General features: G+C 39.7%; 1 pseudogene; it reads right to left on the bottom strand.

The window, feature by feature from the left end:
• Positions 1-11,698: 11,698 nt before the first annotated feature.
• Positions 11,699-12,714, bottom strand: LOC102763086 (annotated as a pseudogene).
• Between the last annotated feature and the right edge of the window lie 4,980 nt (positions 12,715-17,694).

The raw sequence follows: 17,694 nt of genomic DNA, 5'->3' as shown, positions 1-17,694 counted from the left end.
CCTATCCTGGGCCATGCCTGCTTCTAGTGCCCAGGCTTCCTGCATTTATGACAATTACCAGAGGGAGAGCCACTGAGTTTTCTCTTTTGTGGACCTTGAGGCCATTGCTCTTGTAGGGAGGTTGATCCTGCCCCTTCTTCTTGTGTTTTTACCTCTCTAGAGCCCTCCCCTCCTCTTCCTGGTCTCTATCACAGAACACTAAGAATGCTGCCTTTAGTATATCCTCCATGGGAGTCGCTGGTCCTATTTCTAACTTCTGTAATTTTCTTCTAATATCTGGGGCTGAATCATTCATGAACTTGTCTTTTAATACTATTTTTCCAGCAGGATCTTCAGGATCTAGTATGTTTGATTATGCCTCCCACAACCTTTCTAAAAAAAGTCTGTTGGGTTCTCCTGAAGTCCTTGGTCAATGGTTGACAGTTTATTAAAATTAACTGGTGTTTTTTGTTTGTTTGTTTGTTTTTGATTTTTTGGAGGGAGAGTCTTTCATTCCCTGCAAGAGGCAAAAAAGCATGTGATCTCTGGCCCACTTTCCATACTCTGAATCATGGTCCCCATTAGGATTAGAATAGGGGATGGCCTCTGTTCCTGGGGGATAGTTATCATTTTGCAGATGGACCTCATTTACATAGGCCAATGCCTTCCACTTAGTGCTCTCATTTTCTGAGGTGGTCAGGTTGCTTAGAGGATTAGATTATCATCCCTCCGAGATAGGTCAGAGGTTAAGATGAGCTTTTTCCATTCTTAGATAAACTTTAAAGAGTCATCTGTAAAAATCCTGAATCTGTCAATTATGCCCATTAAATCTTGGATGCTAAATGGAACCTGAATTCTTATTATTTCCTCCTGTTCTGTGGCTTCCCTTAAAGGAGAGAGTTGAGGTGGTCTTCTTTGTTTTTGTTTTTTTGGAATTTATTGTTTTATCCTTCCCCTGACTGGTTGATTCTTATCACACTGACAGGAAAGAATTCACATAAATGAGAGAACACAGTGTTGAAGCAAAGCAAGCAAATGCATTAAGAATGCACTTATGTAATTACTTAATAAAAAAATCAAGAATGGATATGTATTCTAATCAAATATCTTTTGGCATTTCTTGACACACTTGTATGATTTTTAATTTAAAATATATTTCTCCTTGGATTAAATATGTTAATTGATTTATTAATGCTGAAATACCCTTGTATTTCTGGGATGAATTGTATTTGATCATGCTATGTCATTTTTTCATATATGATAGGACTTGGTTTCTCAAATCTTTTTTTGGATTTTTATTTATATTCATGATATTGGATTAGAGTTTTATAATTCTTGTGATTTTGGTGTGAAGATTATGACAGAAATATTTGTAAGATGAATAGTGGTTTGTTTAAATTTATTTGTTAAATGTTGCTTAACCTTTGGCCATGTGATCAGGTAACACAGCTTATAAAACACTTTAAAAAAAAAAAGAATGCATTTGGAATAAAACACAAACAAGCAACTCAGTTATTCTGAGTATCACACCCATTAGGGTTTTAAGGGTTATGTATCTGTTTGTTGAAAGCTTCAAGTTCCCTTCCCCTGGTATCAGCATTAGCATGTGGGGATTCAAGCTCCCTCTTGTCATTGCAGTTTCACTGTTGATACTCTTGTCTTGGCAGGTCTCAGGACTGCTTGGGTGTGATAATAAGTTCTTCTCCTGCATTCGTATCTACCTATTCTGCCTAACAATTGCAGTCTGGAAAGGATTAGAAATTGCATGAAGATTAGCATGGCCAAAGGCTTGTCTTGATTTCAGGGCATATCAATGGAAGTGAAAAGAGATTTTTACATAAAATGTGATGGATCTATACTAAAAAATCAAGAATCCGGCCGGTGTTGCTCAGTGGTTGAATGTTGACTGGTTGACAGGAGGTCACAGTTTGGGCACATGCTTAGGTTGCTTGCTCACTCCCCAGTAGGGGGTGTGCAGGAGGCAGCTGATCAATGATTCTCTATCTTTCTCTCCTTCACCTTTTCTCTCTCTGAAATCAATAAAAACATATTTCTTAAAAATTAAAAGATAAAGCACTTTGAAAAACTTAAATTTTGTGTTCATTGCTTTTAATTGAGAACCCTTAATTACTTTAACTTTATTATGATTGTAAAAAAGGAAATCATTGATCACTGAAGCACCATAAAAACTAAAAAAATCTGGGACTACTGGTATCCAGTAAGGCATGTAAGAAGCTTAGAAATTGTCATTTTTCCTAACAACAAGGGAAAAGCTAAGCAAACTGAAAAATCATGAACGTTTCTTAGACCCATAAAAGAAGTAAGAGTACAGGGCCAAATGCACCCCCTTCTCACAAATTGAAGAGACCAATGGGCAAAAACAGAGAATCAAAACTGACCTAAGCAGAAATCTACAAGCTGAAACCTTTATGGGAACCAGTGCCAGAGTGGGTTGGGGAGAGAAGCCTGAACTGCAATTGGATTCTGGAGGCTCAGTGTGGGCAACTCTGAGAATTAAAAACTCCAGGGACCAAGTCTTGAAGGGAGTACACACACCCATGAGTTTCACCTCCTGCAGTTTTACCAGCTTCTCATGGTGAATAGTGGAGAAAAATTCCCTCATGCTTCCTGCAGGAAAAGGGGAAATATTTTTTAATTGGCTGGAGTACGCTGTTCTTCTTAACAAGGTATGCCTGTGATCTACTAGAATTTTATTAAAGCCTAATTCACCTCAGGGAAGAGAAATAACCTCAGGTGGCTCTAGCCTTCCACATACATAGAGGAAGGGAAACACCCCAAATCCAGCACACTCTAGCAATCCTGTCCCACCCAACGGGGAGCAGGTACTGAGAAGTACAGTGGTACCTTAGTTCTTGACTTAATTCATTTTGGAAAGCTGTTCAAGAAACAATTGTTCTAAAACCAAATCATTTATTCCATTAGAAATAATGTAAATTGTATTAATCCATACCAGACCCCCAAATGATTTCCTATTTTAACCTTTCTTATATACTTATTTGACTTGTATTGTTTAATCTATACAATATATATATATTGATTTCAGAGAAAAAGGGTGAGGTAGAAACATCAATGATGAGATAGAATTCTTGATTGGCTGCCTCTTGCATGCCCCTGACTGAGGATCAAGGCCACAACCTGGGCATGTGCCCTGACCAGGAATCAAATGCCTGATCTCCTGATTCATAGGTTGATAATCAACCACTGACCCACACCAGCCAGGGTAGAGCTTACCTTTAATGTTGAGAGCTATTGATGAGTGAGAAGAGGGATAGAGGGATGTTATTATTTGGAAAGGGAGTTCAAGGTAGCTGTTTTTCTTGGGTTCTTTCTCTCTTGTCTCTTTGCTTCACTAGAACTCGCTACAGGCTCACTGGGCCTCTGTCTCACTGAAAACCTACCCAATTATTTTTGTTTTTTGCCTGTGTTTTAACACTTGCATGAAGTGAGACACTGCATTGTCACTGAATAAGTTTATCACATGGTTTGCTACTTCTTCGTCAGATGATATTTCTCAATAAAACTTTGCATTTCTCCCATTTTCTTAGCATTTCCTTCCATTCAACACTCTTGATGGCCTCTCTATGTTTTAAAACTGTGCTCATCCTCGATTTTGCCATACCATATAGTAGCCAGAACAGACACATGAATACCTCCATCGTACTTTGCAATTATTTATATTTTAGGCTCTATTGTTGTTCTCACAACTTTACTTTTCACTTTGCTGCTTTCACTAAACTTCTGTTGTTCTCACAACTTTACTTTTCACTTTTGCTGCTTTCACTAAGCTCCATGGCAACTTACTGTACATATTTAATAATAATGATGATAAGCAGCAACAAAAGCAAAGCAAATCAAAAAATATTCACAGAAAAATTTCCTGAGATATTAAGAATAAGAGGTTTAGTAATAAACTGACTCATATTTGTGTATTCTCTGCCTTGTCATCTGAGATGCATTACTGATCATACAGGTATAAGCATGAAAGGGTTTTTGGGTCAAGAACCAAAGTTTTGTTTGACAACTGAGACATTTTTTCAGTGAACAACTTGGTTGAGGACTGAATTGTTTGAAATGGGAGACACTGGAGAACCAAGGTTGACTGTACTTGTGAAATTCATAGTCCAGAAGCATTCACTAAAAGATTAAGACATAATAATAAACAACTTTAGAATGCTTCCTCAATCCCCAGCACCTTACCACCACATTACTAAAGGCTTATTTAAAGCAGGTCATTTTACCTCCTATATCATATTCAGCTATCAAGAAAAAAAAGGCACACTAAGGACAAAAACATCATGAACAGACACAGCAAAAATTGTGTATGTGTTTGTGTGTGTGTGTGTGTGTGTGTGTGCATGTCAAGAATGCTTAAGATTTATTCTCTTAGTAAATTTCAAGTATATAATACTGCATCATTAACTATATTCATCATACTGTATATTAGATACTCAGAACCTCTTTATCTTATTACTGAAAACTATTTCCTTTGATCACCTCCCATTACCCCTCCCCCTAGCTGCTGACAACCACTATTCTCCTCTCTGCTTTTGTGAGATTGTTTGTATATGTATTTATTTTAGATTCTACATATAAGTAATACTAAATACTATACAGTATTTATATCTCTCTTTCTGGCTTATTTAACTTAGCATAATGTTCTCCAGGCACATCTGTTACAGGATTCCAGGGCAGGAGGAATAGGGGAACTGAGACAGGAAAGTTAAAACAAGGTCAAACAGCGCGGGCAATTTGCAGCCAGCTTGTAACTAACAAGCTTTTATCTTTCCCAGCCGAGGATGCAGAGCAAACAGTTAAAAAACCACCTAATGAGAATGCAGAAAGGGAGACAGGAAGGGGAAAAAATGGGCAGTTTTACTCCCTAAGCAGAGAGGCCAGCAGTCTCAAGGCTTGGGAGGATAAAGTTACCAGATGCTTCTCATGAGTTCTGGAAAGGCCACAACAAAGTAAAAAGGGAACTTGAGAATTAATCTGTGCCAAGATATCCAGCAGAGGAATTTTGAGACCTATGGACAGGAGTATATATAACACCTCAGACCCCCAGCCAACCTGCTCTTCAGATTAGCTGAGAGCCCATTTGCACTTCATAAGGCAGACATATAGTTTGCTTGCTTTGCTTTTTCAATAAAGGTGCATGCTTTAATAAATTGGCTTTTCACAATGCAGTTAAGGTCTCTCATATACATTCATTTATATGAGAAGACAAGGACTGAGGTTGGGAACAGCCCTCTCCCTCTGACTCAGGAGGCTGTCCTGTAACACCTCTCCGGTGTCAGTAAGAGGTGCCTCAAACACATTCATGTTACAACAAATGTCAGGATTTTCCCCACCTCCCCTTTTTTTAAGGCTGAATAACAATCCATTGCATATAAATAGTAGTGGCCCAGTGCATGAAATTTGTGCACATTAAAAGGGAATTAATTAGAGGAAATATTTTAATATTGTTATTTGCCTTTTCTCTATAATAGAAGTGTCAGAGATGAAAGAAAATAAATATATGAAAATCTTCCTCCTGTCAGAGTCTGGAGCACACTGCGGGACCCAGATTCAAGTCCCCATCCACCTACACGCACCTCGAAATCATGCAAGACCCAGACCCAGCTGGCCCCACCCCATTGGGTGAAATCCAGATCTGGCTGGCCACACCCCCTTCAAGCCCCACTGGGTGTGGGGGGCATGCCCTCAGGTCTGCTGGCCCAACGCTGGGTGGGGGGCACAGCCTCAGGTCCCCCTCTCTGGCCCAGGGGCCACACAGCCTCTGGTCCCTGCTGATCACTCATTATGGCTCATTACCAGAACCCTGCTTCCGCTGTGGGTACAGCCATTTTGTGTTATGAGAACCCCACCTCTGCTGTGGGTGCAGCCATCTTGTGACAGCATGAGGGTTAATTTGCATATTGCCGTTTTATTATATAGGATAAACCACGATTTCTTTATTCCTCTAATTTATATTCCCCTTATAATGTACAAGGGTTTCCTTTTCGCAACACCTTTGCCAACACCTGTGATCTCTTATATTTTATAACAGCATCCTAACAGATGTGAAGTGATATCTCATTTTGGTTGTTGTGGGGGCTCTGACTAGAGTACACAGGATGTTAAAGGCCCATTTGCCATGCGCATGCACAAAGGCAGTGACACAGGAGTCTTACTGCACACATTGCACAGGCAACCTTTATTTTATGTAAGACCAATGTCAATCTTTGGCAAGAAGTCTCTTTTGTTTGAGTTAGTATAAAATATGCTACTGAATAGCTGGTGGCTGGCTGCTCTGTCTGTAATAAAGCATATTCCATCTATCTTCTTCTGCTCATATCTTTTCCCAGTTCCCAGCATCCAAGGAAGTCCTGTCCCTAGCAGAGGGGCTCGAACCCAACAGTTTTTATTTTTATTTCTCTGACTAGAGGTCCAGTGCACAAAATTCATGCATGGCAGGGGGTCACCTTCAGCACAGCCTGCACCCTCTCCAATCCAGGACCCCTTAAGGGATGTCCAACTGCTCTCTCGGACATCCCTCTCATAATCCTGGATTGCTGGCTCCTAATCACTCACCTGCCTGCCTGCCTGGTTGCCCGTAACTGGCTCCCACTCCCTGCTGGCCTGATTTCCCCTCACTGTCTCTGCATGCTGCCTTTATCACCCCTAACTGCCCCCCTCTGCTGGCCTGGTGACCCCCCTACTGCCCCCCACTACTGGCCTGGTTGCCCCACACAGCCTGCTGTTCAGTTGTGTGGTTGTCCCTCACTAACTTCCCTGCCGCCTGGTTGTAGGCAGCCATCTTACAAGATATACCCTTTGTAAGTCTTGTCTCCCATTCTGTGGGTTGCCTCTTCATTTTTGTGATTGTTTCCTTTGCTGTGCAGAAATGTTTTTATTTAATGTAGTCCCACTTGTTTATTTTGGATTTTTCAGTTTTTCTATGTTATTGTTTCTAGTTTCATACCATTGTGTTCAGAAAAGTTATTTTATATAATTTCAACATTCTTACATTCTTAAAACTTGTTTTGTGACCTAATATATGACCTATCTTGGAGAATGTTCCATGTGGGCTTAAGAAGAATATGTATCCTGGTGCTACTGAGTGAACTGTTCTTCAAAAGTCCCTTGGGTCCATTCAGTCTACAGTGTTATTCAGATCTGATATTTCCTTATTAATTTTGTTTAGATGATCTATCTACTGTGAAAGTAGGGCAATTAAATCCTCTACTGTTAGCATGTTGCTATCTATTTCTCCCTTTAACTCTGTTAATATTTACTTTAAATATTTAGGTGCTTCAATGTTGGTGCCTATATATTAACAAATGTTATAGTCTTTTGATAAATTGACACCTTTATCACTATATAATGATCCTCTTTGTTTCTGTGACCAATATTTACTGTACTTTTTTGGTCACCATTAGTATAGAATTTATATTTTCATCTTTTCACTTTTAAACTATGTGTCCTTAAAGCTAATGTGAGTCTCTTGTAAGCATATTGTTGAATCTTGTTTATTTATTACTTATTTTTTTGTTAATCCTCACCTGAGGACATTTTTTCCATTGATTTTTAGAGAGACTAAAAGGGGAGGGGGAGGAAGTAGAGAGCAAGGACGCATTTATTGGTTGTCTCTCCCTAGTAAAAGCATATAAGGAAACAAATGTGTCTACCATAGGGTGAGAAACAAAGCAGATCTAGAATATGCAGAGAGTTTTCTTAAAAAAAAAACAAAAACAAAACTTAGCAGAAAAAATAGAAGAGAAATCTATTAAATACATAATAAAAACATTTACCTAAATAAAAACATAAATCTTTATAGTGATCATAAATACTATGTTCCAAGAAGTAATCATTTACAGTTGTCCACACAGAGATACATTTTGATTGGGTGTATGGCTGTCCTTTATTTTTTTTTTTTAGTTTTTCTTAATACAAATTAGTTCTATAGCTCTATAGCATGGGAAGCTACTATAAATCAAAATATAAATATACAAATATGTAATATAGTCCAAAACAAAGGTATAGTATTCAGAGGTGAAGCAAAATGGAGCATTCATTTACATATGTAGTATCTTGAGATCTGTTGGACTTGGTTGTCCCTATTAAGGTTTCTAAAGATGGCAAAAATTCGACTTAGGTTATTAAGACTACTATGGCCATATTTGAATGCTAGAATTTCTACTCAGCATGTGACCCTTCCAGGAGTGGCAAACCTTTTTTCCGCCAAGAGCCACTTGGAATTTTATAACATCATTAACAGGCCATTCAAATTTTTCAACTAAAAAGTTAGCCTGGTATATTTGGTCAAACATTTATTTAACTCACCCCTAATACTTTGGCAGGGCCAGTCCAAGTGATTTTGCAGGCCTTAAGGCCTGCAGGCCACATGTTCCCCACCCCTGGTTAAACCAACAAAGTTATGAACTGTATATATCTAAAAATGTTTCTGTGCATTGAGGAAGTTGTAAAAGATTTACTTTCCAGATTAAGCCCACTTTAGCCTTAAGACCAAATTCTATCTGAAACTATTGACTGGTACAGAAAGTGTTCTATGGCTTTTGTGATTTGTGAATTTAAAAGGGAATTTAAAAACTTTTTTTTCTGTATCATTTTAATGTATTTGATCTTTTTATCTCTCCTTCCCAAACATGTAATTTACATTATTCTGGGCTCCTTTAAGTGCTTGTCTTTTAAATTCAAGATTTGTCAAATATGACTTCAAAACAGGTCACTTTTATTTGAAAAATTATTGAACAGATGAAGAAATAAAAAGCATTTTAAGATTTAGTGAGATCAGTGTGTGATGGGAAATGTCAAAAATGTCTACCCTTTGCCTTTACAAGTGTATAAGCAGGATTTACTCATTATACTTGAATTTGGAATAGTCTGCTATCCATCCCTGACCTTGCACGTGTCAATTACTACAAAGAAAGTCAAATAGAGAGTCAAATTTAAAGCCCAGAGGAAACAGAACAGTAAGAATGTCATATAAAGCCCTTTTTATAGTATACAAGCATTAAATTATTACTGCTCAATAGAGAAGATTTATAGTAATACCTGAAGATTCCTTCCAATGTATAAAAGAGAATCAAATAAGTATTTTATATTAAAATTTAAAATAATTGTTCTATAACCTTATAGATAAATGAACAAGAAACAAACAACCTCCCACACTCAATTTCCATTCTATACTTCATCCTTTTTTTGTTGATCAAGGTGAAATCTTATTTAAGATAGAGTTCTACATCTACCTATTTCTTAAGTCACATTTAATAAACTCACATATTATATTTGGATGTTTCTTTACTCCTGTACATGAAACTCCAGAAGAATAAATATTGACATGCTATCTAGACAAATCTTTCATATGCTCTTAAAATCAGTCTAATGTGGGAATTTTAACATTTTCTGTGCTCATAATATAAGGAATGAAACTAGTAGGTTTGATAAAAATCTATTTTTCCCCTTGCGACACTGTACTTCTACATATCATTTGGATTGGGTTTTAGAAGATGAGATAGAAAAGTGGAGACGTTTTTGGCTTAACTCTTTTAACAGTCAAGATGAGGTAGAAGAGTACTGAGCAATACTGGGAAGAGACTGGCTGTGGCCTTCAGGGCACTGTCTGCCTGGGTGCAGTCTATGGCTTTGAAGCTATTGGGGCTATTGTGGCAGCAGCTGTTGAAGCTGATGCACAGATTGCTGGGTTCTTTGACCCTGTGGGCTCAAGTGCCAGAATGAGCAGCAACAATGTGAAGGCTATCACAATAGCCAGAGTAGCTCTCTCTTTCTCTTCTCCTGCCCTTTCCTGACACAGTCCTATCCTAGAGGCCCCACAGGACCCCTGTTGCCACTGCTGTCAGGGAAACCTACTCCTATCTGTTGGGTACTTGGGACCTTGGCACTAGTCAGGGGCAAATATTGAATTTTAAATGTGAAATAAAAATTTACCAAGCTTTCCAAAAAACACTAAGCTAACTAATGAAGAGGAAACAATCAAGTTGGATCATATATCTCAATAGCAATAGTCAATTCCAATTTATAGTAATGGAATGGCTGCTGAGTTCTAAGTGATTCTAAGGATGAATCAAATGTTAAACACAAGCTGTCATTCATGCGTAGATGCAGTAGAAAGAACTTTACTCAAGAGCTCAAGAAACATAGCACCTATAGACTCTCTGGAAAGGTATGACTTGAATACTGACCACAAAGGTATGACTTGAATACTGCTCACAAATAGATTGAGTGAAATAAAGAATTTAGAAATATAGAACCATGTCATGGAATAGCTGCTGTCAATGACTGAATTTATTTAAATGTTGAAAAGTATTATAATTGTAAGAACTATGGTACACAAGGGAACAAAAATGTTATAAATTATGAAATACAATATAATATTATCTTACTATATAATAATGAAAACATTGAGATAAAATGGGAGAGGGAAGGTGGAAGGAAGTACTGTCTAAAGTGATTAAATTATGTAATTGATGTTGTACAAATAAGTTAAGAAGAAACTCAAAAAAGTCTGTATGCTTAAATGGCAAACTATATTCATCTACATAAAACAAAATAAAGAAAACACAGATTATGTAGCCAAAGAAATAAAAGAAATCCCAGAAAGAGTTTACACTGGCGTCTTCTCCATTGCAAAAATATGTGCATGTATTTTGGATATAAATATTTAGCACAAGCCATGGTTTAATCAATGGGATGAACTTGGTTTGGTATTGTTGGAACACATACCAACACTTCCCTCCCCAAAAACATTTTGTTGGATTTTTTTCTGGCAACATCGATAACTTACTTTGCCAACATTTTGGCAAAATTCTATAGCTTTCCAGGCCCTTTTGGGCAATAAAATATTTCATGCAATCTAAATCAGTCTTTAATCTCACTTCTAATTTAATGTTTCTCTACTTTCCCCAGGCAGGAGATGGAATAGTGGAAAGAAGAAGAGAGCTGATTATTTTTACCCTCTTTGTTTTACCTCCCTCTTCCCTGGCTTCTGCAACGCAACTTTAAGGATAAAAGTGGGGGGGATAAAAATTCCATAAGGAAAGGCTCTTTATTCTGTGTTGTTAATAATTTTATCTTGCATTTGAATTTTCTCTTTTACGAGAGGCATCTAAATGCAAGCATTTAAAAGGGGGAACAATAATAGTTCTTTGGAGGACTCCAATATCTCATCTCCAAGTTGCACCATTCCTTGAGTGTTGCCTCCTCTGTTTGACCTCTTTGGAGATTCCTCTTCATGCTTGTTTAGGTAGTGAACCTGCCTGATATCTACTTTTCCTAGCATTTAGTATTTCAAGATGACATCAATACAAAAACATGCCTTATACCACTATTACCCTGTATTTTGTACTGTTTTTCTAAAATATAAGTTATTTATTTGGTCACAGAATCTGGAGTCTGACCTTGAATAGAGCTGACATCTGGCAAAGATGGCAGGGTCAGCAGCAGGGGTCTAGTCATTGCCTGGCCTCCTGCCACCCCTAATGGTACCAGGAAGGTGCAGAGTGATGGCCAAGGACTGAGCTCCATGGAGACTTCCTGTGACCTCTGATCTCCTGCTCTGGGGAGGGATCCCATTGCAGTCTGTGCAGGACAGGAGGCCACTCTTGTTCTCTGGGTCACCACCCTGGCCTTTGTTCTCTGTCAGGGCAGGCACCTGGCACAGGCTGAGCCCAGGTGGAGGTCAGAGAGAGCTGTGAGATTTCTCATGTCCTCCATACCCAAGGCATTTGTCCTCACCACTTGCCACTCTTTGGCTATCTGGACTCCAGTTGATAGCATACACCTCACCTCTGTGGCCTGGCAAGTCTGTGTCCATCCTCTGGGCCTCATGTCCCAAGCCTTCAATGTGCTGTCACTGCTGCCAATGACTGGGAGCTGGCTGTCAGCTGACCATGCTATCTGGTACACGGAAGCCACGTGACCACACAGGGAAGCCATCCCACCTGTTCTGCCATCCCACAGCTTGGTGGATTTGTCAAAGGAGGTGCTGGAGACCATGCAGGAGTCCGGGGAGAAGAGCACCTGGTTCATGAGGGCCTGGTGTCCAGTCATCCGTGCAAGGGGCTTCTTGTTCTCTGCAGGGGACCAAGGAATAAGGTGAAGTTTTCTGAGACAGACACCACCCTCTTAAGGCACTGGTCCCACAGAATCAGCTCAGAGCCCTCTCCTTTCACTCCTGTAAGGACCCGTTGAGGCATTAACCGAGGCCTTAGCTGGCTCAAAGGCCCCTGTGCACAGGGTATAGTCAGTGCTGAAGGCCATGGTATTCACCCAATGGCCATGGCCTTGAAGAGTCCAGCATAGCACTATCATGGGCCTTCCAGACTTTAATGTTACAATCCTGTGAGGTAGAGTAGGGAAGCCCACCTCTTCCCCATCAAAGACAGGTGACTGACTGGGTGTGCCCATGAAGATGCGCTCACAGTGGCCTGAGGTTGTGTCCCAGATCCACACACTGCTGTCCTTGGAGCTGCTGGCCACAGAGTGGCACTCAGAGTATGTCCTGAGCGGCTCCCAGCTTAGGCCCCTGACCTACTTGCTATTGCCACCAAGTGCCCTGGGGATGAAGGCCACAGAAATGACTGCCTCACTGTAACCCTCCAAGGAGCTGGTGCAGCAGGTCACAGCACGGATCTTAAAGATAGCCTGTGGCTGATAAATGATGCTGAGAACCTTCTCTGTCTCCACTCCCAGCATCCTCCCTAGTGAGGAGATAATCTCGGCCTCTCAGACATAGAAATCCAGTGGTAGGAGACCCTCCTGGGCCAGCAGCACTTTGCACATGAGCTGCCCCTTTCTTACATCCAACAGGGAGCCCAGTAGCTGCCTGCCCTCAACCTAGAACAGCACTAGCAGCTTCTGCATGTCATGCGCAGCCGCCTTGACCATCACTGTCCCTACCATCCTGTTTCCCCACGTGGAGTAGAAAGCTGCTCTGTATTTTTTGATTGTGAGTGAAGATTGCTCACTCCACCTTCCTGCCTTCAGATTTTAATAGCTGTGAGTCCAGCACCTTATCTATCAAAATCAAGAAATTGTTGGTGCTCTCCATAAACAGTGCGGGGCTACCCTACTACTTTTTGTGATGCAGTGAATTAGTAAGGTAGCCTGAGATTCTGAAGCCTGTTGTAAGGGCAAATACAAATTAAAAATAAGAGGTCTTTCAACCTGTTGAAAATAAGAGAAAATAAAGGATTCCCTCTTTCTTATTTTTAGAATTTACTTTAGAACAAGTGCAATTGTGAGTTCTTTCTCTGTATTTATGAAATGTATGCAAATCTTTAAAATACAGGATGTGGCAAAAGTAGGTCGACAGTTGTGAGTGCACAAAAGAGTTTATTCTTGTATTATCATGTATTAATCATTGTATTACTTTCCATACAAACAACTGTCCACCTACTTTTGCCTCATCCTGTATATAAATAAGTCTCTGGACAGCTTTATGACCTTGGATTGACTTTCTCAAGTTTCTGTGGGAAGGTAGAAGCCTAAGTTCCTCAGGTAGAAAAACTACCTCCAATCACAGAAGATTGTCTGTGCAATTTCTAAGCGGATTGCCTGTGATGTCCACCACATTCTGGTTTAATGTTTATTCAATATGGAATCATTTTCTTTTACTTCTACCTCTCTGGAGAGGTTTGCTGAATATGGAGAAGATTTTGTTTTCAATTATATTTCCTCAACACTGTCCTCCTGCAAGCACCATTCTTTTATAGCAACATATCTTGCCTTGGGGTACAAAGGCATCCTCCCTTCCACAAAGAAAACACTAAACATTTATTCTTCTTGATATTATTGGAAATGAAATTTTGTCTTAATTTTCTTGAATTATTTGTTGTTACTGTATAAAAATGCAACTGATTTTTGAGTGTTGATTTTGAACCTTGCAAACTTGCTAAGTTTATTATTTCTAAGAGTTTTTTTCATATTTTCTTTAGGGTATTTATTTTTAATACACGTTCATATACAAACAAAAGGGTATGAAAGTACACTTAGTGAAAAGACTCATTCTCTTTTCCTTCAGGCATTCACTTTCCTTCCCCAGGTTATCGATTTCTTATGCACTCTCCCAAATATATTTCTTACCTATATAAGCAATTACTATATCTACTATCCACACTATTTTGTACCTTTATTTTGTATACTCATCATATAATAGCAATATATAAAATGCCTCCTCATTTTATGATAACCATAAAGCTGCATTTTTATTAGTTACTTCTTTTTTGGCAGCACTATAGTATGTCTGTTATATTTTATTTCTTCCTACTGTTCATTCATGCATTTCAGAAAGTTTTCACTGAATAGCAGTTTAATGTTTCTTAATTTTGCCCTTTTCCTTCCATGATACATGTAAGGTTAGTAACATTTGCAAAATGATTCTCTATTTCACTTGCCTTTTTCTTACTGACCTATACTAGTAAATTTTGTCTAAATTTTGTCTCAGGGGGGCTGAACAAAATACTTGCTAATGACAATCCACTTTCAACTTCTTGAGTTGAGAAATCTCAACCAGCTTTGAATTCAGATCTGAACTCCACACATTAAGATACTTTCTGATTCCCCTGTCATGTATCTCCTCTTTGTTCTTTTCCTTTAGAGTATTAATTTTATAAATTAATGTGGCCTTTTTTCTTAGGTGAATATAGGCAATTACTATATTCAATTTTTAGTTAAAATTTTTCTGACTTTTGAAATTGTGGGTAAGTTATATGCTCAAAAATCCCTGTTGGCTTAAATGGAGAATGGATTTATGGCACAACCAAACTGTAAATGCTCAGTAAGGCATGGGATTAACCATTTAAAACTAAGGAATCTTAATTGTTCTATAGTATACTCAGTACTTAGGTGCCTTAAAATTTTAAAGCAGCAAATACTCTTATTTCCTCCTAACATTTTTATATGGCAGATTAGGCTTATATGTGGCAGATTCCATTTACTCTATAAAAAGAGAAAAAGCTATAATTGTATAATTAATTAATGGATAAGCACCAGTGCTTTGCATCATGAAGCTATTTGAGCCCACTAAACCCTACCCCTTACTGAGGCCTGACTAGATGGCATTAACTTACCGAATCTCTTGTGGTTGGCACTTTTGAGATAACACTTGCACATCAAACTTGACTAAGTCAAACCCTAGTCACATTCAAACATTTGCCATGCCTCGGCCTCTGTTGAATCCCATAGGTCTCCTGTGATTTCTGAGGCCCGTGGCCATTTATTTAGGGTTAAGAAACTGTTGATGACATAGAAATAGCCACTCACCTGGGGATAAACCATCAACAAGCTGCAGTGGCCTGCAAGATAGAATATTAAAAAACAACAACAACAACAACAAATAACCTAAGGCTTCAGCCTGGCTGGCATGGCTCAGTGATTGAGCATCAGCCTATGAACCAGGAGATGATAGTTTGATTCCTGGTCATGGCACATGCCCAGGTTGCAGGCTCAATCCCCAGGGTGGGGCATGCAGGAGGCAGCTAATCGATTATTCCCTCTCATCATTGATTTCTCTATATCTCTCTCCCTCTTCCTTCCCCTCTGAAACCAATAAAATATATCTTAAAATAAAACAAAGCAAAACAAAAAAAAAAAACACTAAGGTTTCATACATCCTAACCAGGTCAACATGTAACAGCCAAAGTGTGACAACTATCCATCTATATAGTTGTGAAAAGTAGCTTCATGGCTCAAATAGGCATCTACAGACAGAAGATTCAAAATACCCTGCTCATGTAGAAAAGCTCCAGGCACCCGCATGTATCCCAATTTCAATAAAAATCTTTCTATAATGTTCATTTGGCTCACCAATATTCTACTCCCTATATATTTCTCATAGGTTTCAGCTATACACCGTATGTTGGGGTAAAAAGAGGCTCAATTAATAGACTGTACTTCTGCCCTAGCTGGTTTTGCTCAGTGGATAGAGTGTCAGCCTGCAGACCAAAGGGTCCCAAGTTTTATTCCAGTCAAGGGCAAGTACTTGGTTGCAGGCTCTTCCCAGGCCTGGGCCCTGGTCAAGACACGTTCAGGAGGCAACCAGTCCATGTGTTTTTCTCACATTGATATTTCTCTCTGTCTTTCCCTCTCTCTTGCACTCTAAAATCAAGGGAAAAATGTTCTTGAGTGAGAATAAAGAAAAAGAAATAGACTACACTTCTGCACACAAATGCTAAATTAATTGAAAAATAATGACAAAAACAATATGTATTTAAAAACCAAGCAAATATCATGAATGGTTTCTCTAGTACTGAATCTTAGGTTTGTGAATTATATTTCTAGCGGGGTTAAGCTGGTAAAGACATCTTCTTTTAAGGACAGAGCGTACACCTGAGGAGAAGAACAGAATTATGTTCCATGTGGGTAACTAACTCACTACTGGGAGTGAGAAGTGTCTAGTCAACACATGTCCTCCCTTTTCTTCTAAACTCACTAACTGCATAAGCCATTTCATTTTCCTGTTGTGCAGTGGGTGAATGGGTGGATCAAAGTCAATACTGTCACAACAATAAAGCTTCCTCTACTTAAAAAGAATAATAAGAGTGGGCTAGGACTCTTATTCATATCCCCTTCAATCCTTGCACTCCTTTCCCAGAATCCCACAGACACATTGCATTTGAATCTCCTCCAAGCTACAACTTTCAGCTGAGTTTAACATACTTCCCTTGATTTATTCCCCTAAAATGTCAGTAGATCCAGTCCTATATTCATTTTAAATAAAGATAATATTGAAAGATCAAAAAGGAAGTTTTCACTGAAAAGATCTTTGGTCCCTCCCTGGCTTCAACCCAAGACTAACCTTCCTCTTCTAATAACTGCCTTTAGTGACAATCCAGGAATATGTAAATTGACCTGGCTCATTGTTGTGTCATTCTTCTTCAACCAAATAACTTGTGGAATTGCACATTACTGTTGCTAATGTGTTCATCAAGGAGGAATCTACAGCATTTTGTAGCTTCATTCTAAGCAATCTATAGTTTATTAATATGGGTAGATTATTTGATTTCTTTATAAATCATATTACTAAAGAACTAGAGGCCCAGTGCACATATCCGTACACCTTGAAAGGAACTGTGGGCCGCAAGCCTGTGGTGGGCACAGGGGCGGGTCTTGGTCCCTCCCACCGTGGCCCCCTTCCCCTGTCTGCTGGCAGCCCCACTCGCTCCCACCTTCACTCTCCCACATGCAGCCAGGACCATCTCTACTTGCACCTGCTGATGGAGTGGAGCAATTAGGGCCAGCGCCAGCAGAGAATGCAAGTGGGGCTGGCACCATCAGTGGGTGAGAGTGGCAGCTACTGCCCTGGTCACCCCTCAAGAGCAGGGGGAGATGGAGAAGCCCTGAGGGGCAATTGGGGCCAGCAGCCACCTCTTGCACCTGCTGCCAGCAGCAAACGATCAGGGCCGGTGCTGAGCACTGGCTGTGGGTGCAGAGAATTTTCAATAACCATCAGAGGCTCACCCTGATGACAGTGACCAGTGCCCTGCCTTGGTCTGGTGCCCCCACTCACCTGCTTCACCATGCCACCGTGACCTACGCACGTCATGTTCTGCACTCTGCCACCTGCTGCTGATGCCTGCTATGTTCTGCATGTGCCCCCTGGTGGTCAGCACACGTCATAGCAACCAGTTGTTCAATTGTTCTGCCGGGGGGGGCTGTCCCGCAGCCCCGCTTGCC

This window comes from Myotis davidii, unplaced genomic scaffold (assembly GCF_000327345.1).
Source record: "Myotis davidii unplaced genomic scaffold, ASM32734v1 scaffold294, whole genome shotgun sequence".
In the NCBI taxonomy this organism is placed as follows: domain Eukaryota; kingdom Metazoa; phylum Chordata; class Mammalia; order Chiroptera; family Vespertilionidae; genus Myotis; species Myotis davidii.
Note: the sequence above shows the minus strand (reverse complement) of the source record. Positions and strands in the feature narration are given on the sequence as shown.